At 42.6% G+C, this 22,338-nt stretch overlaps 1 protein-coding gene across 1 annotated transcript in view; it reads left to right on the top strand.

Moving 5' to 3' along the window:
• IP6K1 (inositol hexakisphosphate kinase 1) overlaps positions 1–22,338 on the top strand; it is a 42,296-nt gene that overhangs the window by 146 nt on the left and 19,812 nt on the right. The gene's annotated exons all lie outside the window — the stretch shown is intronic.

Below are 22,338 nucleotides of genomic sequence, written 5' to 3'. Positions count from 1 at the left end.
GCTTCTCTGTTTTTTGGGGCTTGTGTCCTGCGACGCGGGATGTGGGGAACAGGAGACGTGAAGTGAATGAACGTCAGGACCGGACCGGATGGGGAGGGAGGCAAGTAAAGCAGGTTGGTCAGGGACTAGGTTGAGAGGAAGCGGGGGAGGAATTTAAGCTGCCTGGTGGGCGGGGTTGGAAGTCTTTCTTGGGGACAGAAGGGCGGCTTCTAATACAGGTACCTTGCAGAATATCAGGGCGGTTATCCTGTTAAACATCCCGAGATCTTCTCAACGGGCTTCTGAGCTGTCACCTGGCGTGCCCTGTGGCCCCTTTCCCACCCTTCCAGTTGCGGCAGGCGACCAGGCTGCTTTTTGTTTTCGTTGCTGCTTTTTCGTTCAGATGTCTGTTTTGGACGTGGTTTATGCTGAATGCTGGGTGCTGACATCATTAGACCAAGGGTGGCATCCTTTAAGGAAGGAGGGCTTAATTAAAGGAAAGCGAATGTGAGTTGTGCACGAGAAATGGATAGGGTGGATTCACAGTGTGCTGTCGTTGTCCTCTCTTCGCCGTCTGATGAAAGCCTTGATGATGGGTCAGTGATGACAGACTCATAAGAAAGGAGTGTATCCCCACTGGGAAACGGTCTCGGCTTTCAACAGGAAGCTCCTACTCTATCACTCCATTCTTAACTAACCTCATTGACTCAAATCCAGAGAATTGTGGGATTAGCAGAAATATTGATTTGACAAATTAGTTAATTAAGTGTGGTTTATATATGGCTGCCCGTAGTAAGTTTGGTTGTGCTGGAACTGGACTAGTGATAATTTTGCCTTTGAATATGGAAACTGCTTATTTTCCTACCCTTGAAAACTACTCTGGTATGTTGGTATTTTTTCAGCTACTGGAACATCTGTTTTCTGTTTTCCCACTGAATACAAGGTTCCATTCACAATGCTTGTGCAAAGGAGCTTAATTATGTAATGTTGAGGGTTTCTTATGAAAAATATTTTTGAGTGGCTGGTCCAGACCTCCTGTATAATTTACAAGGTTTTGTACAATAGGTAAGTCAGTTTGCCTGAAATCAGCTGATATATCTTGTTATATAAGCAAAACGCCCATAGCAAAATCTATTTATAATAAGATGTATATGTTACATTTGCAGATATCCATGCAAATCAGTAAATAATTCTGTTGGCAATCTGTGTCCATGATGGGCCTATTTTGTAAGAGGGTGTAGATTAATTAATAAAAACATCAGTGTTGCTATGAAGATGACTACATAGTGTGATAATTGTAACCTCAGTACTACTGGCATTAACTGCAATAATCACATGTGTATTACACTTTTAAATATGGCTGTTGAGTTCATATGCCCATAATTGTCCTATCAACTAAGTTTAAAAATAATTGTCAACTGGCTACTCATGGACTTTTAACAGTTAGCAGTGGGAATGTTTTTAATCAGTTTGGTTCTGATGTGAAAACTACAGTTCTCTTTATTAGATTTTATTAGATTTAAATTAGCCTTTGTAACCTGAAGACTATTGAGCATTTTGTGAGGGTTACCTTGATGACTGTCTGGAAGCTTCAGCAAGTTGGGCCTTCATTCTGATGCATCTTAATTGTATTTTCCTGAAAAAATTAATATTCACTGCTTAATCTGCTAATAAACTTTCCAAGATTCCGTGATGTAGTGGGCTATAAACTGTTTTTGTGATGTGGTTCAGATGAATATCTCTATTTTATGAAGTTGCAGCATACTTTAAAATGTTGGAGATGCTCACTTAATAAATGTTGGTGCTTTTGCTTTCATTTTCTATATATTCCTGAAAGGGGCTGAGGCAATGCAAGACTGGTGTGGTTTGATTAGCCGCAGCAGTAATCCCATCTTAATCTCTGTTTAAGTGAAGGAAGTGTTATCATGTTTGCATCAAGAGTAAATATTTAGGGTGTATGATGCTCTCTTTGATTGATTTTAGTTTTGGATCTCCTTCCTGCATCCAGTTGGCTAAGGGAGAACAGTCTTATTTGAAGAACTGCTTCTTAGACAAACATGGGATTATGTCTGTACATTTAGGGTGTGTGTTGGCTCTCTTAGTTTCACCTAAATAATCTGGAATATTTACAGCTATTAAATGTTCCTGAAAAGAAATAAACTATCTTCAGTGAAAGTAAGAGGTTGCAGTGCCCTGCAAATTAGAGTTTTATTTTCAAGATGATCTCTCTACAGAAATGTTATGTCATTCTCCAAAGAAGGGTTGAAGCAGAATTTAACCTTGGAGAATTGTTTGCATTGTGGGGGTTTAATAAGGATTATTATAATGATGCAGATTAAAGTCTCATGTGTATTTGCACACTCAATAAGGACTGTGGAGCTTTTTTTTCCTTGTCAGAAAAGAGTTTTTGTGTCTTCTCCCTTTCAGTTCTTCACTGCCATTACTTTAGTACTAAACCATTCAAATGCATTATGTAACTAAAATGCTTGTATAAAAAGTGAATAATGTTCACAGAGGCCTGTGTGATCTCTTTGAGTTTCACATTTATGTGGAAAGAAACTGCAGCAGAACCACCATCACCCCTTATTTTCTGTGAAATACTATGGCAAGTTGCTGGCATGGCGCTTTGGCAAAACATGTTTCTGCACACTTACTTTGCTGTATATCGACAGGAAGGGTATTATGTCATTCTTTTCTGTTTATATTATGCGACTGCCATAAGAACAAATTCTGCTCCTGCTTTCAGTACTTTAAAATAAAGACCCATGAATATTCTTGGTTCTTAGCCAATTCAAGATTGGTGAGAGAGAGCAGGGTAGGGGGAGCACAGAACACTGAAATTCCAGTGACTGGACCTGATATATAAATCTTGAGTTAAGTCCCTGGAATCTGAGTACTGTTTCCTAAAAAAGAAATGAAGGCTCAGATCTAGCTAATGCTAGACCAGTTTTAATTTTCTGAATGCATCCTTGATATGACTGGAGTGGTGACCTATGTTTCTTCTCCTTATATTGCTATCATTAGTAATGCAGATGGAAGGTAAAGATGTATTACATCATCTTTTCTAATAAGGTGATACCTACTAGGTACAAATTTATTTACTTGTGTATGTTATTTATAGTCCACATTTCTCACTGAGGCTCAAGGCAGATCACATAGTGTAAGTCAATATGATCCACGGCTGAGACATTTAATAAACAGTACAATAGGTTATGGATTGCAGAAATTTGAAAACAAGAAGAAATCCAAATACAAAGTTGAAACAATGCTGACACAAGGAATAAGCAATTTGACATGACATATTAAACAATATGGAAACTGCACATTAAATCATACCTACAACAGCAGAGAATACATAGTAGTATAGTTTGCAGTCCCTATCCCTTTACCAGAGCTCTCTGAAACATTTACTTATAGCACAGCTCTGTTACCTTTATAAATAAGCTCTTCTAAGTAATTCAGTTTTGCATAGTTTGCAGAAAGACAGGAGAGTGGGAGCTTTCCTTACTTCTTCAGGCAGACCATTCTGTAAAGCGGGGTGGGACAACAGAGAATGCGTGTGTATGGGCAGTTGTTGATTTTGTCCCATTTGTTGGGTGGCATTGCAGAAGGTCCTGTTCAGATGAGCGAAGCTGCCACAGCAAAGCATAGGGAGAGAGGCAGTCCTGTAGATACAAGGGACTAAGGGCATGAAAGGCTTTCTATGTGTGATAGCTTATTGTTGTTGTTGTTGTTACTCCTTTTGGAGGGAAAGGAGACTGTTATACAATGATATGGCATTGTATCTTAAGCTTGGAAATTACAACAGGATCTTGGCTTGATTTCTAAATTATGTAGTTCTCTTGTATAGTTGCTGATAAAATTGTACAGTACTTCTAAGCAGTGCTTCTGATTATAGTTAGTGATCTGGTAGTAATCTTAATAATGCTTTAACTTTACAAGTAGTTAGAGCGCCAGGCACCTCACTGATGGTGCTATAGGCAAGCTGAAATGCATTCTTCAAATGGGGAAGAGCACCACTGAGGCAACCACATGTGCTTTTCTATCCTTAAAGAGTCAGGGCCTCTCCCCCTCCCACTGCTGTCCCAAATCTCCCCTGAAGGAGCACCATTTTGGGGGGCATTTGGAGCTGCAGCTGAAGGTGGGAGTTGAGAAAGTTGTGCTTCATGTGCAGAAATCCACAGAAATGCTCTTATGAATCCAAGCCTTGCTGTTACTAAGAAAAAAACTAAATTTGGTACTTTCTGTACTCCCTAGCATTCTGATTCAGGTTGTTTAATTTGGTGAAGTTCTGCAGGTTATCACACACACAGGGAGACATTTTGTACCAACAGGCTACAATGTAATTAATCAAACTGTAGATTATCTATCTCCAGAGGTTCACCATTTGGGCTAGGCATTTGGAAACTATTGTTTCCATTAGTTACTAGTACTTGGTTCTCTTTACTGCTTCTCAGAGACTAAGTAAGCAGGTCCCTTTCGCACATGCTGTCCAGTGGTGTAGAAACTGTTCTGTCCCAAACCATTATATTGGTTTTCCATCCCTGCACAAAACATTTTGAAGGCAATACTGTCTATCAATGGCTGTACTTTATAAGTGTATATTGGAAGCTTTTCCTCCTGACCATCAGAATTAAATTTTTGGCTTGTTCTGATGACCATATTTTTAACCACCTAAATTTGTGTTGACTCCTATAAGGTTCTTTGTCTCTCAACTTGTTCCAGAGATTTTTTTCTAGATTTTATTGCATCTTTTGTTAGTAAGAATTTGGAAAAATAGTTTAATGCCTATTACTTTTTTCTTTTTCTTTTTTGGATCTACCACTGGCTTTAAATAAAAAAGAATTTTTCCAAGGCTCCAGTGGATAGTATTGGAACACCTGATGCTGCTTCACTTTTGAAGACATGGGTATGGGCTAGATCGGTAATCTGGAGGCAGGGTACAGGAAGCCTCTGGTAAAGAGCAGAATCATCTCTTCTCCCAAAAGCAACCTTAGTTATTGAGTACTATCCACAGAGCAGTAAAACAGAGGTGGCCAACACAGTACGAGTTCCTGGACACTTCAGGTTCCAGCGTATAGTACACTGCATACTGTGAGGCATGGATTATTGCATGCACACACATACACAGATATGTTTTCCCATACAGCATAGGGAGGGAAAAGTAAGAATACCTTCCTTCCCACTCTCAGGCTCAGGGCTAGATACTCACCTTCCTGCTTGTTTTAGCCTTATGCTGCAGCAGCACTGCTGTAGTGCAATTGTGCTCAAATGCTGGTGAGTTTGGGACTGGAGAGTAGGAAGTTATATGCTTATCTGCAGATAATAGCATGAACATATGGGGGGGGGGGTTCAGTTGTTTCTGTTTCTCCTGTCTCCCTCCTCCCCCGGCAGTTCTTTGCAGGATCTCAGATTGTTCCCTCTAATAACAAATTTGCTTCTCTATAGGACAGTGAAGCAGGGCCACCCCCAGGGGTTATACTGAAAGGACTCCCAGGTATGTAGAAAATACTACTTTGTAAATTATAAAATAAAAAGAGAAAAAGGAGTACAATACAGAAAAGTACAGATATGGGGCTAGAATGGATGTTTCTATAAACCTGGAAGATCCCTTGGGTTTGCAAAGAAATACCAACATGCTTTCTGCTTCAATCCCTGCCCTCTCCCAGTCAAATGATTGGTAGGATGTTAGAGAGGAAAGCACATCCAGCACACTTTTTGCTCCAAGTTTCCCACTCCAGAGCTACCAGTGGCCAACTAGTGGTCTGGCCAGGGTTGGTTCAAGGTTTGGGGGGCCCTGGGCAGAGAATGCTCAGGGCCTCCCTATGCCCACCACTAGGCTCCCATTCTCGCCCTCCCATCCTCATGCCCCCAGCTGCATGATATGTCCTTCATAGAATCATAGAGTTGGAAGAGGTGTTACAGACCATCTAGTTCAACCACCTGGCCAATGTAGAAACAGCCTAAAATATCCCTGAGAAGTATTTGTCCAGCTGTTCCTTTAAGACTGCCAATGAGAAGGAACCCACCACATCCCTAAGCAGCTGATACCACTGCTGAATTACTCTTAACCTGAAGAATTTCCAGCTGGTACCTTCCCTCCTGTAATTAAACTTATCCTTTCGAGTCCTATCCTCTGGAACAGTTCCCCCCTCCCCTAAGTGACAGACTTTTAAATACTTAAAGAGAGCAGTCATGTCTTCTCTCAACCTCCTTGTCTTCAAACTGAGCATGCCCAAGTCCCTCAGTCTTTCTTCATAGGGCTTGGTCTCCAAGCCCTTGATCATCCTTGTTGCTCTCCTCTGCACCTGTTTTAATTTGTCCACATCCTTTTTGAAGCTAGGTCTCCAGATGCGGCCTGACCAACACAGTATATAGTAGGACAGTGACATCCTGTGATTTGGATGTTATGCCTTTGTTGAAACACCCCAATATTGCATTCACCTTTTTTGTTGCTGCATCATACTGACTGTTCTTATTTAGCTTCCGATCCATCATATCCCAAGATCTTGTTTACACATGCTGCTACCCAGAAGTGTACCCCTCATCCAGTATGCAAGCTTTCAGTTTTTGTTGCCCAGGTGCAGAACCTGGCACTTATCCATGTTAAAGGAAGTCAGAAGAGCCCCCACTCTCCTGGCTTTCCGTAAACAATGCAAAACCAAACTATTCAAAAAGGTTTTTTACTCAAATGCGAGGGCTGCATTGTAGGGATGGGGTCTCAGGTGCTTCACTAACAAGTTGGGGATCATAGACTTCATCACCATTTTTGCCTCATATATTATCTGCTGCTTTAAATATGTACTCCTATAGACAACCATCGCTCTATGCTGTCTAATGTTAGTCCTAGAACTGATTATGCTTTGCTTCAGTATCTCTACGATGTCTTGGATCCTTGCTAATGCTATGTTTTTAAACTTGTATATGTTTAACTTATGGTATTGTATTGAAATGTACTTACTTGATACTGATTGTATTAACCTCATACTGTGTAATCCGCCTTGAGTCTCAGTGAGAAAGGCGGACGATAAATGACATAAATAAAAAATAAAAATTAATTAATTAATTAAATTGCATCTTATTCAAATCTGCCCACTTTTCCAGTGTGTTCAGATCTTGTTGAATTCTATTCCTATCTTCAAGGATGTTCCTCCCAGTTTGGTGTCATCGGCAAATTTAATTAATAATCCCTTCACACCGTCATCCAGATCATTTATAAAAATATTGAAAAGCATTGGACCCAGAACTAAGCCTTGTGACATTCCACTGAACACCTCCCTCCAATTAGACATGATACCATTAACTACTCTTTGGGTGTGTTATCCAGCCAGTTCCTTATCCATCTAACTTACCTAGATCCAGTTTACAGTCCTCCAATTTACCCATCAGAAAAGCATAAGGAAACTTGTCAAAAGCTTTACTGAAATCCAGATAATCTACGTCGACAGCATTCCCGTGATCTAGTAAGTGTGTCACTTGGTCATGGAAGGAGATGAGATTGGTCTGGCAGGACCTGTTGGGGACAAATCCATACTGAGCCTCCCACCCTGTCACTATGTTATCTGTCAGATGCTTGCAGATTGATGCCTTTAATACTCCTTTGCTCACTTAGAAGCTCTCCCACCACTTGCAGTCACACCTGCCCTCACTGCCTGCATGCCTGTTCCCTGATGGTGCTGAGTTATGGGTGCAGCTAGGAGAGCCACTGCTATGGCCATCAGGAATGCTGATGCTCTGTACTCCACACACATGCCCTTCTCCAGCAGCACTAAGCAGCATTTGGTGCTGGGGGCAGAGGTGGCAAAGCACTGACAAACAGACAGTGGATGAGTGTGAGTGCAGGTTTCAGAGGAGATGTGTGAGTAAGGAGTCAGCAGCATATGGTTCCCCAGAAGCCACAGGCTCTGGCAGCTGTCACAGCTTGATATGGAGTGATGTCGGCCTGAACTGGCTTTGGAACAGAAAGAGCATCTGGCACATTTTCTGCCCCAAGCCCAGAGGCCCCTGATTGGCTACTGAGGTGGTGGTGGCAGAGTGTTCTTGGCTGCAGCTTATCACTGCGGAAGCCTTAGGAAACAGCAGGGGAGGGTCGGTGGGATGGCTTTTCCCCTGCAAGTCCTCTTGAGTCCCTCACTTGTTCTCTCTAATATGGAATTCTATAGTTGATTGCCAGTAATAGAGAAGTGAAATGGTGCCAACCTACATATGTGAGAGGGTTTTTTGCATACATGGATGGACTCAAAAGGTATGTAGAAAAATAAGTTTGTAAAACCAATGAGGCATATGTTACTGAGCCTTAATCCTTCCTTGTGTGCTTCTCCTCCCAACCCCTGATTAAATGTGCCGTGAACTGACCTCATGAACTGGAAAGGCATTCTGTAAGACAGGTAAACGTTGTCAAATAGGGTTGCTTTCTTAGGTTGAGTGCTGTTTCCCAACAAGAAAGATTTCACTATTATGTGTGTGTGTGTGGCTGTAAATTGGCTCAGCGTAAATGCATAAGAAGCTTCAGGGGAAAAATATGTCAAAATGACTGTTATGCAAATAAGTCTCATGAAATCAACCTTAATTCTTTTTTGTCCTTTCCCACAATTTTTTTCAGGCCATTTTGCTTCTCATTTGCTTTTCACTCCTGATAGTTGTAGATTGGCTTGTATAGAAAATGTAGTTTCTGGTGTTACTTACAAATGGTTTAATCCTATTTTGTAGGCAAGATCACGGTTTGTTGTTTGCCACAACTCAGGCTTTACAACTAATTATGGTTTGTCCCTAACAGTGTACAAAGATGGGAAAGGGGGGAGAAACTCTTGAGCTTGTCTCCTTTCATATGTAACCACAGAAGAAACCTGAATAGTATTCTTAGCTCTTGTATTACAGAATGACCATCAGCATAAAAGAATATTAATGCTTTGGGTATTTTTTACATTAGTTTTTGTGTTTGTAGGTTTTTTGTTGAACGGTGATCTTCTTTGTCTCATTGTACTAAGCTGTTACTGCAGTAAGCATACTCATTTCATAAATTTTAATACACTTAAATGAAATCAAATAGTAGTACACTTTGCAGCAAGACTTGCATCCTGCTACCTCATTGATAAATTGGATGTAGATTATTTTCAAGAGAGCGCTTTTAGGATTGTAGCTGTGCAACCTCTTAATAGGAACATAAAAGCATCTGTGCTGGATTAGACCAGTATTCCCTCTAGCCAAGTGTCCCGTTTCTTATAGTGGCTGATTGGATGCCTCTGGAAAGCTTACAAGTGTGCTGCATAAATTGAAGTCTCCCCCTTATTGTTGGCCCCCAGTACTGAGAGTTACTTCCTCTGAACATAAAGGTTCCATTTCATCATCACTGACATTAATAGCCATCGATGGACCTGTCCTGCTTTTTGCCCTGTGCATGTTGATTTAGAAGTAACTTGCTCCCTTGTAGGGGTGTATAGAATTACACATTTATTTTGTTGGGAGAAAAATAACTCAATAGCTTAGTAGTGCTATTGTTATTAAACCACAATTTTTGGTAGGTAGACAAAGAGGCAGTCATTGGAGTATTTCTTTTAGGTTGAACAGTCTGTCTTATTTCCATGCCACAGTAAGAAGAAAATTAGGATCCAAAATCTATATGGTTACTGACTTTTTGCAACCAGTACATATATGTATATGTGCATGCTCATGCATGACTATAATTTTTAGGTAGTAAGAGAGTAGACTAGAAATACAATCTTTATTTATTATACAATCTTTATGAGTGCAACAAAATTAATAGTCCTTCTTTAGATTATTGGAATGGAGTTAATTCACAAATTCAGATCAAAGGACCCTCCCCCCAGTTGAATAGGGACATAGAATTCTTATCTTGCTACAGACACTAATTTTATGCATTTCTTCCCCTGCTATAATCAAGCCGATTACATTTTTCCTTGTACCTTTACATCCTGGCCCCCTTGTTTGCATCATCCCTCCCACCTTCTGATTGGGATATAAAGGCTCAGAGATCTCCATTCCTACTTGTATCTGATGAAGGGAGCTTGATTCTTGAAAACTTATACCCTGGAAAATCTTGTTGATGCTACTTGTCACAAATCTTGCTCTTCTGCTACAGACCAACACTGCTACTCACATGAAACTAGTTTTTCTTTGAAACCAGTATAATAGCAAAAAAGCTAGTACTGAAATTTTCTTTAGGATGGAGGAAGAAAAACGTTTCCATTCTCAAATTTTATTGAGCTTGGTATTTAAACTTCTGATAATGGTGGTTGTCAGGTGTATAAACAGGATATCTGCTTTGTGAGCTGAACACGTACTTGCTATGTAAGGCTTCAGCAATAGGGGTGTGCGATTTGGGTTTCTGATTCGTGTAAAATACCCGAATCGGACCTGATTCGCAAAGATTTGGGATTTCTGAATCCAGTTCAGAAACCCCGAATCAAAGCTTCCCGAAGCAATTCGTATTGATTCGGGAAGCTGTCAAGGGGTTTAAATGCCCCTTCCCATGCTGCTGCAAAGCAGCAGAGAAAGGGGCTTTTAAACCTCAAGACCAGCTGTTTGGTGGGGAAATGCCCACCAAGCAGCTGATCCAAGCCAGCTGGGGTATAAATTCCCCTTTCCTGCGGAGTGGCGGGGAATTTAACCCCCCCTTTGGATCAGCTGCCTGGCTAGGTAGCTGATCGAAGCGGGGGATGCCCTTTTTCCTGCTGTGAAGCAGCGGGGAAAGGAGCATTGCCCCTTGGATCAGCGGCTTGCCAAGCCATTGATGGAAACTGGCCAGGGCTTGCAATGCCCCTTTCTGTGCCTCTGCGCAATGGCACGGGGGCAGCGGCTTGGTGGGGAAATTCCCACCAAACCACTGATCGAATGGGGGAGGGAAATGCCCTTTCCCTGTCACTGTGAAGTGGTGAGCAAAGGAGCATCCCTCCCCTTGGGTCAGCTGTCTGGCCAGGCAGATGATCCGGGGGGGGGGGGGAGAAATGTCCTTTCCCCGCCACTTCGCAGTGACTGAGAAAGGCCATTTAAATGTTCCTTTCCCTTTTGATGCGAAGCGACAGGCAAAGGGCATTCCCCCCTTGGATCAGCGGCTTGCCAAGTCGCGAATGGAACCAAGAATAAACAAGAGGGCTCCTCTGAGTCAGAAACAACCAATATCAAAGGAAAAAACCTCAGAGGTCAAAAGGAATAAATTAAATTATGAATTTTTAATTTTTTTTTAATTCAAAGTGCTAAAGTGTCAACATGCAATTTCTAATAAATATTACACATAAGTATCAATAGATCATCCAATAAATGTCCAAATATACAATTATATACAAATACAGTCAGGAGGTCAACTGGAATGTTCCATCCTATGATAATAGGATAATACAAGTCTTCCAGAGATGTACTACTTGTTGTAATTCTATTTGCTTGTTCCTTTATAGGTGTTAATACGGAGTTTTCTTCAAAGGACAATGCAGTCCAATGGTTATAGTTGATGGCCAAGCATGAGCCCAAGAGCCTGACGGGTACTGCCAGCTTGTTGTTCTGTTTCGGCAGATTCTTTATCAACGGCTCTTAATTATACATATTGTAATTAAATTGTGGTAAAATAAATTTCATTAATGTTATTATAAATAACAATATAATATATAAACCTTTACAATATATAAATATATAAAATAAAGCTAGACGCTTTATTTTATATATCTATATATTATGAAAGCTTTCCCCCTCACTTCGGTATGCTCCGAATCTTTATGGAGCATACCGAAGCGATTTAAATACCTAAATCCAAAGTGGCTTGCTGCTTAGAGTTTCGGGTGCTTACAAAGCTTTTTCCCACTTCGGGGAAACCCTAATTTTTTTCTGGTGCACACCCCTATTCAGCAAGAGACTGGGTTTGGTCAATAGGGTAATGATCTTATGGGCAATCCAGTCCTGTGATGCTGTAAAAGCTGATGAGAGGTAAACAGACTTGTGCCTCAGTAGCGGCATTCTATTATTGGCATATGAAGAAGAGCCCTACAGCTTTGCCCCCCCTCCCAAATCCTTAAAAGTTCCTAGCTGTGGGGATTTTGACAACACCAGGAAAATGGGGCTTCATCCGCTGTTCTTAACATGCAGTGCAAACTGCTTTTAACTGTTCTGCATCTTCATGCATCCACCTAATCTCGAAACAGTGCCCATTGGATAGCAATGCTGAACCACACAGAAGCTTTAGAAATAATGGTTTCTGTTACCTCTGTGCAGGAGGTAGAATGCTGGGCTAGGCACAGCTGTACTGCGGGGCATAGGATCAGATGGTTATCTTGCTAAGTATATACTTACCTTGCTGTCTTAGGGCTCAAGGCTTGTTAATAATGTCTTCATTCTGACTTCTCAATCTTGACTAAATGTGCAACAAGGAACAGGCCTGTTCCTTGTTGCACACCTTATAGCTTTGCTTTTTGGTTGGACTTGTCACTTGGATGATCCTAGTTCCCAAAGCCTGAACTGTGTGAATAACCTGCCTATATGTTATCCAATAGATATATTGCATTGGTTTGGTAGACAGATTGATACAATTAGAACTTTCAGTAGTAGTGTTTATTTGGATTTAAGAGGGCATTGTTGGGCTGTGGGAAAGATGCCTTTTGAATCCATTCAGGATTTTGCTTTATTTTCAGTATCTGTTAGCCTGATCTGAGAGTAAATGAACTCCCAGTGTTTTACATGTAAAACATAGGAGGTTCATTTTTGCATTAAATATATATTTTTTTTGCCTGAGAGGATTGATGGGGCTGGTTATAATACAGATAATAATGTGCCTGTAGAAAACGTTAATAACGGGCCCTGCCTGCAAGCTCACAATTTACAAAATGGACAAATAAAGGGAGGAAGATACAAGAGGTAAGGAGTTGCAAGAGAGAGCATCTGTAATAGATAGTCCTAGGATGTAATGGGAATATGGATTAGAGCACATTATACCTTAGTGATACACATATGTTCTAGTGAACTTTGTATGAACTTTAATGTAGTTTTCTCAACAGGTTGTATAACAAAACAGATGTTCTTTTCATCTTTGAAAGCCAATTAAAAATAGTGGACAGGCAGCCCAATCCTAACGCCCCAGGCAGCGCCGTCGCTCGAGCGCTGGTGTAAATGGGGCGGCGCTGCACGGCACCCTGTGGACTTTTGCAGGATAGTCCCGCTGGCACCCAAGCGTGGTAAGGCGAGATGCAGTGGGCCAATGGGGAGGGCCAGACTGGTGGCTGCAGCTCAGTGCGCCTGCAAATACCTGCTGCCGCTCCCACCACCAAAAGAAAAAGATTCCTCTCCCTGAAAAGTAGGGCCAGATCGTAGGGAGCTGATCTCTATTGCCTGGAGATCAGTTGTAATTCTGGGAGATCTCCAGCTACCACCTGGAGACTGGCAACTCTTAAGTAGTCCCAAGGTTCTGGAGAAGCAGGTGGGGGGAGGCAGGGCCGTCAATGAGTGACAGGAACGCCCATTGGGAACCACGTAGGAGGCCGGGAGGCCGTTTGGAAATGAGGGGAATGAAAAGCGCGCTTAGACTTGCTGCTGCGCAACTTGAACACATCACTGCATCTCTACAAAGCGAGAATGGGGGCTGGACCTTGACAGGCATGTCCCAATACTGGGGAGATGCCCCCCCCCCGAGTGAACTGACAGACCGTTCCCATGCCAAGTCCATCCCTGCTCCTGCAAACACATCCCCCACCCCCTGGCAGCAGCTTTCCACCTGCAGCGACCATCTTCCTGGCTTATCAGATGCCAGAAGCTCAGCCTATCAGAGAATGAAAGTCCTCAGTACTTCTCCTCCCCCCGCCCCCGCAGACATTCATGGGCCACAGTTCAATTCCCACCCCACATTGAGGGGAAGAAGGGGGCAGGGATTCTGGACGGGGTGCCCCTTGATACTTGTGGGCATGTGTGAGTGGGCATGTGTGACAGGCATGTGTGACAGGGTGTTGAGTGAGGGGCTAATGACAATGTCAGTCAGGCATGCAAACACAGAAGTTCGTTGTTTTTCAACACGTTTTATTAAACTGGAAAAAGTGCCCCTGTCCCTTGGTAGCCAACGCATTTTGAGCAGCCCTCATTCTGCGCTCCCAGGGGTGGGGTGGAGATGCTGACTGCTTTGAGATATCGCTTCCTGGGCTGGATTTGAATTACACTTGCAGAGGATTGGGGGGTGCGGGCTGAAGCAGACATGCTTGGTTGTCTCCTGGACAGTTGTGCCGTGCCTGCAAGGGAAAGATACACATGTGCAGCAAGTAACTCAGCCGAGCCAAAGCCCACACTCCAACATCTGAGAAAATGCACATAGTAGAGAGCAGTAGCGGCAGCTGCACAGGTGCAGCTGGCGACCAGCTGATGCAAGACCCTCTGGTGAGGAAGCACTCTGCCTTGGGGTGATTTTCTCTTTAAGGGAGAAAGTGAGCAGGTAGTTACAAACACCTGGTCGAGAGTAGTTTTCTGGGCATCTGCCTCTGGGGCAGGCAGGGGCTGCCACCACCATCCTCTCCCCCGCCAAGGCTAGCCAAGGCAAGTTCAGGTGATGGGGCAGCCAGCACAAATCAGCGAGCTGGGTTAGCAAGTGCCCCATCTCCCTCTTAACTGTAAGTGCTTCATCGCTCCTTGTTGAGATGGAACTTCAGAGTCGGATAACCTGCAAGGAAACTTCAGTGGTTATTGTTAGCCAGACAGTCTGGACTTTGCCCTTCTTCCCTTGAGCGAGTGCAAAGTTCTCCCACTTCTCTCGCAAGGTCCCCAAAGTGCACTCAGTGCCTGCCACTGTGGGTACCCTCTCTCCCGCCTCGTGTTCAAAGTACCCACAGCAGAAAGCAAATGGGCAGAGCTTTCAGCCACGTGTTAACTTACCTGAGGTCATGGGCAGCACGGCCAGATGCTTTGTAGGGTGCATCTGCAGGTGATTGGGTGCAAGGAGGGGGGCTCGTCCACGCCAGAAGTGCATGCGGATTGGCCCTGTGATAGTTCCCATCCTATGCTTCTTCAGGCCGTGGAGGTGGAGCTGGGTGCTCAGAGAGGAGGCTGAGTTTTCCCTGTTCAGTGGGCGTCTATGGGCTACGCCTTGTTTTTATGTGGCATAGCTCTTTTGCACTGCTGTGGGCGTTCCCGCTTCTGGAAGGGCTTAGGGAGCAAACTAACTCCAGCCCCGCCCTCCGCCCTGCCCCCTCCTATGCCGGTGCGGGGCCCTGTGCCACTTCTCCACCTCCGCCTGCCCGCCTCTCGCTCCCGCTGGCAGTGGCCCGCCAGCGTTAGCATGCCTCATGCTGCCGCCGGCAGAAAAGCATTTATGCCTGCGCAGGAGTTAGTTCCGCTGGCGCTAGCCTTAATTTGGTCCCTATTCACTTTCCCCATCCCCCTTAGGATTGAGCTGCAAAGCTGATAAATGGTTCTCTAGTGTGTTAGAATGGACTGATGATCATCTACCCACTTAAATTTTCTTGTCATCTTAAATAATTTATATAGCTTATCCTGCAACTGGACATAGTATCACTTTTTGGCTAGGTAGAATGCCACATGATTGAAATCTTAATAACCCTTTGTATTTTGATACCTTGCTTTATCAAAAAGATTAGAATTTATTTCAATAAAAAATAAACATAAAACTAATGAGGTCTCTGTATGTCTTGGTTGGGAGACTAAAGCATAGGAGAGTAAAGCATAGGATGGGAACTATCACAGGGCCAATCCGCATGCGCTTCCGGTGTGGACGAGCCCCCCTCCTCGCACCCTCGCACTCATATCAATTATTTGTACTAATTGACAGGCTCTCCAAAAGAGAGATCTGTACTTAGGTCTCAAAATTAGGCCTTGCTCAGAGTTAAGTGTACAATGTGTCTGTCTTGTGAATGTCTGCCTCTGGAATTTGTCAGTTTTATTATAATATGTTAGGATGTGTAACCCATGGGAACTTGAGAGGAAATGTACCCTTCCTTTCAGAAATGGAGAAGACTTTGGACAGCTATATTCATTTTTGTTCATAGAGTTTTGTTTGGTTAATTGCCTTGAGCATTGAGCATACTAATGGAAAATAGGATATAAAATAGTCAACAACTATTTTTCCTTGATCTGACATTCTTTCTTTTACCTGTATAGAAATTTACTCACTCTATCTCCTCCTTGTCTTTGGCCTTGAATAGTGTTTCTTTATTATCACCTATTTTCAGTTATATCTAGCAGGGAGGAGGAATGGGCTTTGTCAGCAGTAATCAATTATTTGTTGACAGCCTTATGATCCACTAAAGTAGAATTTGATCTCTGATTCATAAATACTCCTAAACTGTTTCTGCAGTAGTTCAGGCTAACATACATTGATAGAGGTACCCAACCTGCAGTTGAAAATTACAATATGTGCTTTTCAGGTTCTTTTATTAAGGGTGAGTGTGAGATTTAGGCTTGCTAAATGGCAGAGTGCTGTGGCTTTGACCAGTTGGTTTGTTGGTTAAATAGGATGGTGCTGCGGAAAGCCACACATTCTAAATAATGTCTGGCTTTACAATCTTGAAATGATTTGGAAGATGCGGCTGTGATGTGATTCAGGCAGAACAGCATTGTGATGATTCACTGGAGAGAACTAATTGTGCCTGAATAAATTAAATTCTAAAATATCTATTTCTCCATTGAAACTATAACCTTTTTTTTTAGAATCCTGAATTTGTTAATGAGATTGGACAGATACAAGGTTGCTGCAGGGAGTAATTTGTACACATATTTTACATCATCTTACCACAATGGCTCTAGATTAAGAACTAAAGAGAGATGGTATGTTAAGATTTTGGTATATTTATTGATGAGGTATCTAAAGGATGCTTTTACAGACAAATTGAAAGCCTTGTTTCCACTCAAATCTCAATTATGAATATATTATTTAAAAGGTTACTTAATACTGACATCATAAACATGTTTGAGTGTTTGAAACTTAAGTTGCTGCATTTTAAACACCAGAAAATGTGATCCAGACTCTCCTGTTTACAGAGGAATTGACGTGCTACCTCTTGCAAAGCAGCACGAGCCATTTGGTGTATGGATGTGTTAATGTCATGTGGGGTACTTATTTTTTTATTTATGTCATTTATAGTCTGCCTTTCTCACTGAGACTCAAGGCGGATTGCACAGTGTGAGATTAGTACAGTCAATATCAAGAACAATTTCCATAAACAATGCCATAGGGTAAATAGATACAAGTGTACAAACACATAGTATTAGCAAGAATCCAGTACACCATAGTGGTGAAGTCTATGGTTCGTAACTCATTAGTGGATCATCTGAGATCCCCTCCCAACAATACAGCCCTCCTATCTGAGTAAAAAGCCTTTTTGAATAATTTGGTTCCAAAAGGCTGCATAGTAGTGATCCACACTATGCACCCAATCAGAGAGCTACATCATGCAAAGAGTGAGGAGTTGAGTGGGATTACAGCAGCCCACATAGACCAGCCCACATATGCAGCACATTTCATTGCTGTATAATGATATTTTCACAAGGTGCTGCTTTAGCTATAAATTATTGGTATTTTCTGACATAAGCCCTCCCTGAACTCAGACTTGCAGTGGCTTTAAACTGCTATGTAATTAGGTACTTTTTTGATCCCATGTAAGGCTTTGCAAGAACCCAAAACCCATTTCTGCACTACAGATGTGTTTAGGGTAGTGCAACATTTCAAACTACATATTAAATTGTTAAGAACCGTATCTATTAAATATGGTTCATAATCTGTTAATTCAGGTCTGAAAAACAAGTTGAACGCTATTTATATGAAATAAATGTTCATAATATAAAAATACAGTAGAGAATATTCTGCCTCTACCTGTAGTTCTTTTAAGACCGGAAACGATTTAAGGTGCATTTTCTCTTATGCAGCAGCAGACATATGAGAAGTGTGGATACTGCCTTACTTTGCATTTCTTACTTACCAGTTTACTTGCAAAATTCAACTACTTGGTATTGGAATTAAACAGAAAGTTTGCTGTTCTGATAGCAACATTCAGTGGCAAACTTCATGCAGATCGGTTGTACTGGTTAGTAGAGCCTCATCTGGACAGCAAGAGGAATCTATCTCTTGAGAACAAACACTGAGGGGATGGTATATCTGGCTGCATGAGTGCTGCAGTTGGACTTCTGAATTCTTAACAGTTTGTGGAGGGTATCTGGGCAGCTGTTTACTTGTAGTTTATCTGTAGTTGTGCTCTCCTGCTAGTGTTTCATGGCATCATGGTATAGTGTGCATGTGCAGCTTTTTGGTTGCTTTAAAAGCATGAAAAGATTTTTCTCTTAACTCCTGAGTTACATGAGCTGATATTCGTTGGTAACAAGCAAGGAACCCTCAAGGACTTGTGAGAATCACCTTACTTTCCCTGCATCCCCCTCTCCACACTATTTTCTTTTTCCTAACAACCCTTTTCCTGCTTCCTCCTTCCTGTCCTACCCATCCACCAACTTGCTTTTTACTTACCACCCACCTTAGCCTTATTATTTATTTACTTCATTTATATTCTGCCTTTTTTCAATGGTGGGGACTCAATGCTCTCCTTCTTTTAATTTTATCCTCACAGCAATCTTATGAGGTAGGCTGGATATGTGCGAAAGGCCCAAGGTCACAAGAATATGGGTCTCCCAGATCCTAGTGTGAAATTCTAACCACTACACCACACTGGTTTTGGTGGAGTGGCTGCTGTCAAATAATAGCAAACAGCTTGGGCCTGGGTGAGTCATGTAAGTTACATGGTGTTGAGTTGTTCAGTGGTTGCTGCCAAGCTTGGCCTTGGTGAATCCTCCCTCAAAGGCCAAAACAGCCCTGCCTTGGGCCCTGCTTCCCTCCCCTTTTCTGACAGAAACTAAGGCTTGAAGGCTGACAGTACTGTTGTGGTTTCATGTATAGCCACAGAGAGGGCATTTATTTCTATTATTTTGCAGCGTTTTAACCACCACCTCCCTACCCAGTGTGTATATATTTAGATTTTTGTGTGTTTGCAAACCTGGGGCTTTTTCAGGTTTGTAGAAAAATCGGCCTTATCTGTTCATGGATCCAGTTTTCATATTTAAATATCCACATATGGGTGTGTGTGTGGAAACGGACCTGCAAGGACTTGTGTGTACTTCACTTTTTCCTGTATCCCCTTTGCTGCACTCTTTCCCTTCTGGCAACCTCCATATGCTCACCTTTCTCTATGTCCTTCTCTCCTTCAAACCCATTAAACAACTTTCCTTTTATCTGTCCCCTGTCTTCATATATATTTACTAATTAACTTCATTTATATACTGCCTTTCTTCACAGTGGGAACCCAAAGCCACTTATATCATTCTCCTTGTCTCTGTATTATCCTCACAATAAACCCGGAGAGGTAGGTTTGGCTGAGAGTGACTGAGTGAATCAAAGTCTCCCAGCAAGCTTACACAGCAGAGTGGTGATATGAACCGGAATCTTCTAGATCCTAATCTGAAACTCTTAACCACTACCATGCACCAGCTTTTGGTGGGGAGGAGGCTGCTGTTCAATAGTAGCAAGCAGCCAGGCCTGGAGGAGTCATGCAAATCTTTTGTGGTTGTTTCTGGTTCTGGCCCCCCATGAGTCTTCCCTCAAAGGCCCAAACAACCCTGGAAAGGACCCTGCCCCCTCCCCCTGCCTTTTCCTGACAGAAACCAAGCCAGGAATACTGAGCTGTTACTTGGTGTCCCAGCAACAGCCACTGAGGGCATCTGGTTAAAGCTACTGGAGCTCCTTTAATTATTTCAAGTGGTTTTTAACCCCCAATGTTTGTTATTGTTTTAGATTTCAGATTTTTCTGCAAACCTGGGGCATTTTTCCAGTGTGTAGGAAGATCTGTCTTGTCTGTTTATAGCTCCAATCTCTGGATTTAAGTATCCTCAGATTAGGGCCTCTTAGCTATTAGTATGTAAGATTGATAGCAGAGTGTTCTCAGCATTTCAGGTTTGTGATCTTCTTAGTGCATTTACTTGATAAAGAAAAGTTTGAGAGATTGCTGATGCTTACAGTAAAGCATAAGAAATGTTTACCTGTTACTGCGTAAAGGCATTTAGGCCTCACTGTCTCATGCATTCTCTGACTATGATACCAAAATTGCTATATTTTCCAAACAGATACAAAGTGGGAGTGGTATACTTGTAGTCTGTGGCACCCTGATCGTTAGAAAAGTCTGAAAATGGGACACATGGTTGGATTCTGCAGTCTGTCAGCACATTTTCCCAACTTTCTCCTCTTCCCAGAAGTCCCTTCGGAGCTCATGACATGTCATTCCCTGGGCTTGTGGGATTCATGAGGTGTAATAATAATGAAGGAGCTGCAGTGGGGAGGAGGGAGAAGGTAACCATTCCCTCCTGCCTCTTCTAAGAATGGAGCTCTCCCAGTAGAAGCAGAGAGAGATGTCTCGCCCTCCCCACTGCAACCTCCCAACCTGCAACCCTGGGAATTATCTTTCCTGGCTTTAGAAAAGGACAGTTTGGAGAGGAGAAAGCCAGGAAGATGCACAATTCTTTTGCTGGATCCAACCAAAATAGTGACCAGAGCTCATGCACAGAATTGACGGATGGAATAAAATCCTGGGCCATAGGAATTCATCCTTCATATATATGAAGCTGGTTAAAATGGAGCATTTAGAGTTGCTGCCCAGTATGCAGGTGAAAGTGGGACAGGCCACAAATGTTAAGGGGGCTCATGCTGTAATGATCCCTGTCTTGGATGGGTTTTCCTATTGCAAGTGGGGTCATATCTGTACATAAGAACATAAGAACATAAGCAAAGCCATGTTGGATCAGGCCAGTGGCCCATCCAGTCCAACATTCTGTCACACACAGTGGCTAGAAATCCAGTGCCATCTAAAGGACTGTCAGTGAGGCCAGGACACCAGATGCCCTCCCACTGCCTTCCTTCCAGCACCAAGACAACAGAGCACCACCTCCCCACAAAGAGAATACCATCTATCTCCTGTGGCTAATAGCCACTGATGGACCTCTGCTCCATATATTTGTCCAGTCCCCTCTTGAAGCTGGCAATGCTTGTAGCTGCCACCACCTCCTGTGGCAACGAATTCCATGTGTTTATCACCCTTTGTGTAAAGTAGTATTTTCTTCTATCTGTTCTAACCCGACTGCTCAATAATTTCATAGAGTGCCCACGAGTTCTTGTATTGTGAGAAAGGGAGAAAAACACATCTTTCTCTACCTTCTCTAACCCGTGCATTATCTTGTAAACCTCTATCATGTCTCCCCTCAGTCGCCTTTTCTCCAGGCTAAAGAGCCCCAAGCGCCTCAATCTTTCCTCATAGGGAAAGTGTTCCAACCCTTTAATCATTTTAGTTGCCCTTCTCTGTACTTTTTCCAGTGCTATGATATCTTTTTTAAGGTGTGGCGACCAGAACTGTACACAGTACTCCAAATGAGGCCTCACCATCGATTTATACAGAGGCATTATGATACCGGCTGATTTGTTTTCAATCCCTTTCCTAATAACCCCTAGCATAGCATTAGCTTTTTTTATGGCAGTCGCACACTGTGCTGACGTTTTTAGTGAGTTATCTATCATGACTCCAAGATCTCTCTCTTGGTCAGTCTCCGCCAGTTCAGACCCCATCAACTTGTATTTATATTTTGGATTTTTGGTTCCAATGTGCATTACTTTGCACTTGGCTACATTGAACCTCATTTGCCACATGGATGCCCACTCTTCTAGCCTCGACAGATCCCTTTGGAGTGCCTCACAATCCTCTCTGGCTTTCACCACCCTGAACAATTTCGTGTCATCTGCAAATTTAGCCACTTCACTGCTTAATCCCAATTCCAAATCATTAATAAACAAGTTAAAAAGCATTGGACCCAATACCGACCCCTGTGGCACCCCACTGCTCACCACCCTCCACTGTGAGAAGTGCCCGTTTATACTCACTCTCTGTTTCCTATTAATTAGCCAGTTTTCGATCCACAAGAGGACTTGGCCCTTTATCCCATAGCTACTGAGCTTACTTAGGAGCCTTTGATGAGGAACTTTGTCAAAAGCTTTCTGGAAGTCAAGATAAACAATATCTATCGGGTCTCCCTTGTCCACTTGTTTGTTCACTCCCTCAAAGAACTCTAACAGATTGGTGAGACAAGATCTTCCCTTACAGAACCCATGCTGAGTTTTCCTCATCAGCTTTTGGTCATCAATGTGCCCACTAATTTTATTTTTGATAATAGTTTCCACCAACTTACCCGGTATTGACGTCAGGCTGACTGGCCTGTAATTTCTCGGATCTCCCCTGGAACCTTTTTTAAAGATGGGGACAACATTAGCTACCTTCCAGTCCTCAGGAACAGATGCAGAGTTTAATGACAGATTACATATTTTTGTGAGGAGATCTACAAGTT

Source organism: Eublepharis macularius, chromosome 4 (assembly GCF_028583425.1).
Source record: "Eublepharis macularius isolate TG4126 chromosome 4, MPM_Emac_v1.0, whole genome shotgun sequence".
NCBI classification, from domain to species: Eukaryota; Metazoa; Chordata; class Lepidosauria; order Squamata; family Eublepharidae; genus Eublepharis; species Eublepharis macularius.
This window is presented reverse-complemented; position numbering and strand designations above follow the sequence as displayed.